Here is a 6,255-nt window from a genome sequence, read left to right as displayed (position 1 = left end):
AGCAGTATTATTTATAGACTAGGAGGACTGGTGCACCACACTGACAAGTGAATTTGGACAACTGTAAATAAAAATAAAAGAAAATAAAGAAATACTAAGAAGGAGCCTGTATTACACAGCTTTATTCTGGAAAAAAGGAAGGTTTCTAGGAAGTGTATTTTAATAATTTGTTGTGTATACAGTACTCAATAAAGTATATGCTGTTTTATTGTCCTTGCTTAAGGCAGATTATGTTTAATCACCTGATACTGTTGCAATTACAATTTTTTTAATTAACATGCCACATGTGTTTTGCAATTAAAAGGCTTTGCCAACAAATTAAGTCAACATATTCTGTACATGTAAGTTCGGAACCCTCTTAGAGTTTATTTGAGCTGCTGCTCGTTTTTATTAGTTATGTGTTACATTTTTAGTTAATATAGTACAGTGTGGTTTCATGATTTATTTTCTCTTTTTTCTAAACATAGAATTTCATATTTTACACAGTTTGGCCTCTTATTCATTAGTTTATTTTCTTTATATAGATGATACCAAGTAAACTTGCATTGTTGACACAGCATACATCAAAGGAAAAACAATGAGCTGGCAGCAGTGCTGCAACACACATATAATTAATATCCTACAATACAACGAATGGGTTGCTTAATCACAGAGACTTGAAAAGATTAACAATTGATAAAAAAATGACTACAATACACTATAAAACATACAGTCAGTTTGATAATCCAAAGCAGGTTACTGTAACTAAGAAACATGTAACATGAAACATGTACAAAGGAGGACACAGACAACATGCCCCACATGTCGACCTGTTCCTACCAGTTTTAAATAACTTTAGCATAACAGAGGCAGAAGTGTTAAAGGGACTAGGAGCTCTTAAAATAAACAAATCCCCTGGGCCGGATGAGATCATCCCAATAGTACTCAAGGAAATGAAAGAAGTTATTTACAAACCGCTAACCAAGATCATGCAAACATAATACCCAGCCACAAAAAGGGAGACAAAACCGAACCAGGTAACTACAGACCAATAAGCCTGACTTCTATTATATGTAAACTTATGGAAACTATAATAAGATCCAAAATGGAAAATTACCTATATGGTAACAATATCCTGGGAGACAGTCAGCATGGTTTTAGGAAAGGGAGATCATGTCTAACTAACCTGCTTGATTTTTTTGAGGATGCAACATCGACAATGGATAATTGCAAAGCATACGACATGGTTTATTTAGATTTCCAGAAAGCTTTTGACAAAGTCCCGCATAAAAGATTAATTCTCAAACTGAACGCAATAGGGATTCAAGGAAATGCATGCACATGGATTAGGGAGTGGTTAACATGTAGAAAACAGAAAGTACTGATTAGAGGAGAAACCTCAAAATGGAGCGAGGTAACCAGTGGAGTACCACAGGGATCAGTATTAGGTCCTCTGCTATTCCTAATCTACATTAATGATTTAGATTCTGGTATAGTAAGCAAACTCGTTAAATTTGCAGACGACACAAAAATAGGAGGAGTGGCAAACACTGTTGCAGCAGCAAAGGTCATTTAAAATGATCTAGACAGCATTCAGAACTGGGCAGACACATGGCAAATGACATTTAATAGAGAAAAGTGTAAAGTACTGCACGCAGGCAATAAAAATGTGCATTATAAATATCATATGGGAGATACTGAAATTGAAGAAGGAATCTATGAAAAAGACCTAGGAGTTTATGTTGACTCAGAAATGTCTTCATCTAGACAATGTGGGGAAGCTATAAAAAGACCAACTAGATGCTTGGATATATTGTGAGAAGTGTTGAATTTAAATCAAGGGAAATAATGTTAAAACTTTACAATGCATTAGTAGAATATTGTGTTCAGCTCTGGTCACCTCGTTACAAAAAGGATATTGCTGCTCTAGAAAGAGTGCATAGAAGAGCAACCAGAATTATCCCGGGTTTAAAAGGCATGTCGTATGCAGACAGGCTAAAAGAATTGAATCTATTCAGTCTTGAACAAAGAAGACTACGCAGTGATCTGATTCAAGCATTCAAAATCCTAAAAGGTATAGACAATGTCGACCCAGGGGACTCTTTTTGACCTGAAAAAAAGAAACAAGGACCAGGGGTCACAAATGGAGATTAGATAAAGGTGCAGAAAATAGGAGGCACATTTTTACACAGAGAATTGTGAGGGTCTGGAACCAACTCCCCAGTAATGTTGTTGAATCTGACATCCTGGGATCCTTCAAGAAGCTGCTTGATGACATTCTGGGACCAATAAGCTACTAACAACCAAACGAGCAAGATGGGCTGAATGGCCTCCTCTCGTTTGTAAAATTTCTTATGTTCTTCTTTCTTATGTAACCAGGCTCTTCACAGCTCCACACAAAACAGAATTACTTGGCTGCAGGGTCTAGTGAAGGCACATTATTTGGAACCAAGCAAGTGGAAAGTATTGAAATACATATAATTGAAATACACCAAGACAGTGTAGTCCAGTGGTAAAAGTCCAGGGCTTGTAACCATAAGGTCACCTGTTCAAAATGCCACTGTGACTCACTGTGTGACCCTGAGCAAGTCACTTAACCTCCTTGTGCTCCTGCGGATGAAATGTTAAATCAGTGTCCTATTGCAAGTGACTCTGCATATAATGCACAGTTCACAGCCTACCTCTGCAAAGCTTTTGTGATGCTGGTCCACTATGAAAGGTGCTATATAAAAATTAATTTATTAATTCATCAATTAAATCAAACCACTGAAGATCTGTGAGGAAAAAAAAAATGTTTCGTAACAAAATCCAAATTACATTTGATTCAAAGTGTTTTTTTAGGGATGCTTTTTTGCCTAGTGGTTTTTTTTTGTGTGATTTGAGTCAGGGAACGTGGTGACAATGTGAATATATTGAATGCAGAAACAAACATATTTTAATGTACTGGGGCTAATTGGCTCATAGCCCAGGTGGAAGTAAAAGTCAATCAAATGAAGACATTTTCAATGAGAGTTTCTTTTTTAGTTTGAATTTCCAAAAATATTCAAAAGTATTTATGTTTCACAAAGAAATTGAGATCACTTTGACACAGATCTTCAAACAGCTTTATCTGGGCTCCCTGTGTGTTGAGTGTGCTGATGTTGGGGATGAAACAAACACACAGTGGAAAGAGTTGCTTTTTGGAGAAAGTATCTCAACAGACTCACACTTTCCAGGTGCTTTAAAAAGCTCCCAACAAAATCGCCAATCATTGTAGAGACTTTGTTTAAAATATTTCCCACTATTCAACCATTGCATAATACAGAAATAAATCACAATCTCATTCTACTTTATTTTGTTCTTGTTTAAACTGATCCTTGCTACATGATCTTCTTAAATCTAGACTTGAGCTCTAATATCTACTTTCTGTTATAAGTTTACTACTGCAGTTAAGGCTTGTGAACACATGGATAAGTACTTACTTTGCAGGGACAGTAAAGGATATAGAAATGGATAGTAAAAACAGCATTATACACTCAGACAAATAGTACATTTAATAGTTTTATTAGAAACAAAATAGGAACTGCAAGATTTGAGCAAATTAAGAATGCTCTGAGGTAGTGGTGGGCTATAGTAAAAAATGTTTAATGTTTGATGATTGAAATCCAAATTGATATTCAAGAATATTCTACAGACTGTTGCAAGAAACCAACAATACTGTAGCAAAATTATATGAGACTACAATTTTAATTTACAATCCCACCGGGGGACAATTTGCCTAAATGGGAAAGCTCATTTTCCAGACATTATGCAGGAAATGAATGACTTAAAATGTAATTACAGTATTAGCTTCCTGCTCTCGTTACAGGTTTTGCTGCTGATATTGCTAACATGTAAGGACTGAAATGTCATATACAAGTCAGCCACCTATGTGTGGGTTTCAATGGCTATTGTTGAAAACAAAAGTGATGTCAGTTTCAATTACTTGATTTTAGCTGATCAAAGTGTCAGGGAAATGCAGTGAGGCTTCTGCCACCTGCAGTTCAGTACAAGATTCCAGCCAATAAGTATTCCCTGTTTCAGAGCTTTTAAAAAAGAAATCTCTGGTAGAGTGTGAGTAAGAATTGTAAGCTTGGTTGCTTTTCTGGAAGGAGAATCCGCCCCTAACCGACACATCATCAGCAAGTGCATAAAGGCTTTGTGTGTTATTCTCCCATGTTGCTTCTTTTGTTAGGCCTCTCAGTCACACGCTGGGAGGCCAAAATGGGAGTCGACCACTTAGAGCCTACAGGAAGGGCTACCCTCAGCTACTGATTCCCTGAGGTTTTCCCATACATCAAAAAGTGCTAAGCGGTTCCTATTTAGTTCTGCGGGGTGCGTTGTCAGGCTGGAGAGGCTGAGCTCTTTCCCCCAGCGCAGTTAAGCAGGCCGTGTCTCGACTGCTCATTTTCATTAACTTTTCAATATTTTGGGGGGTAGGTGGCAGTGCACCACTGTGGGGTGCGTTAATTATTATTATTTTGTCCATCAATGTATGGCGGCCTCGTCTTTTGGGTGGAGGTGGCCCATAGCCACTTCCTTTCTGCGGCACTGGGATGCATGTAACTGTTCGAGCACCCACGGACGAGGCCTCGGGCCAAATTTATCTTTCACTCGGGCCCTGAGCACCCAATCACAGTCATCGGGCCCTGAGCGACCATCACAGTTCATTAAATCATCTGCAATGGCAATCAATAAATCATTCATTCATTGCGGATTCTCCGTGCTGAAAACACTGTTGCATATTTGTATAGCATGATCTATACAATAAAACTGTTCTGTAGGATAACCATATGCAATCTTAGATAAAAGCTTACATTAAATGAACTAAAAGCGTCTTTTAAAAAAAGCATGTTTTTTAATATAGTTCTATGAAATGGAACAGATGAATTTACCATTTTTAACAGGCGGTGACAAGGCATTCTAACTTTAACTCTATATAGTCATATATTTTATAGATAGACAGATAGATAGATGGAATTGATTGATTGATGGCTGGACATCGAATTCAAGGCAATAACTTAATTGAGATATTAGGTCATAAATCTCAGAATGAAGGTTTCAGTGGTTAGTGGAAGTCACCCAGTGATTAAATTGTTGTCCTGTACACTGTTAAGTCTTCCATGGTGGTTTATAGTATGAACAGTATTGACATTTTTTATTGACTTGAATTGAATGTATTTGTTTTTATGGCACTAGCAATATGTTGTTTCTTAGCATTTTCAAGGTTCATAGATTATGTAACTGGATTTTGGAGAAAGTAATAGTAATGCTACTTAGGTAAGACAACAGTATTATTATGTTTTAATAGTCTATTTGGTATGTTTTCATTATTGTTCTGGGTGTGACAATATACAGTATTTTTCATATGTTTGCTTTACATACAAGAAGGTTCCCTACACAAAACCTCTCAATTTTTCATGAATCAACAAATCTTTCTGAGTCGTGATGCTTCTAGAAGGTTGCTGTTAAGCCATCTAAAAACATTTTTGCACTACTTTAATCCATGTACTTACTTAATTTACTTTTCTCTGTGTGATTAAGGTAATGGTAATTTGACATTATAAACTAGCTAGAGTGAACAGAGCACAATGATTGTCTAAATCAGGGTTAGCCAAGGTTGGCCATTCCATTCCTGGTCTTTGTTCCAAACCGGTTCTAAATTCTCAGAAGTACTTCATTATATATCATTTTACCTGTTAAACTCAGAGTGGAATGGTCCTCCAGGACCGTGATTGGACACCCCTGGCTAAACAATATTCCTAGCACTCTTTAGTTTCATCGCTAAGCAGTTTTCTTTTGGAATGAGCCATATTATTAGTAGGATTCTTCAAAGGGTGTGCTGGGAAATGTTCAGGCTTGAATGGTTTAACGGTTGGATTTATATTTTAAAGGACAGATTTAGCTTTTGGAAAATTTTGATACTGGCGTTCTGTAACAGGCAGTGATGTTTGATGTACTGCCATTATTTATTCTGATCCCTGTAGGTGAGGTAATTACAGTAGTATCAGTTATAATGTGCCTTAAAAGTCAATTCACTTAAATACAGCTCAAGGATTATAAACCAATGATGTGGTTACAGCAATGTATTGTTATGTCTTCATAAACATATCTATTATCATTTTGGATATTTATTACAATACATTGTGGTGCCATCTGTACTGCTTAGTGGAATTCCCCATAACACGTAGCTACTTAATTGTATCCATGGCTGAGATTAGCAATTTTTACTGCTTTGATTTTGAGAGTCTATTTCAT

The sequence above is a fragment of the Acipenser ruthenus genome, chromosome 8, assembly GCF_902713425.1.
Source record: "Acipenser ruthenus chromosome 8, fAciRut3.2 maternal haplotype, whole genome shotgun sequence".
In the NCBI taxonomy this organism is placed as follows: domain Eukaryota; kingdom Metazoa; phylum Chordata; class Actinopteri; order Acipenseriformes; family Acipenseridae; genus Acipenser; species Acipenser ruthenus.
This window is presented reverse-complemented; position numbering follows the sequence as displayed.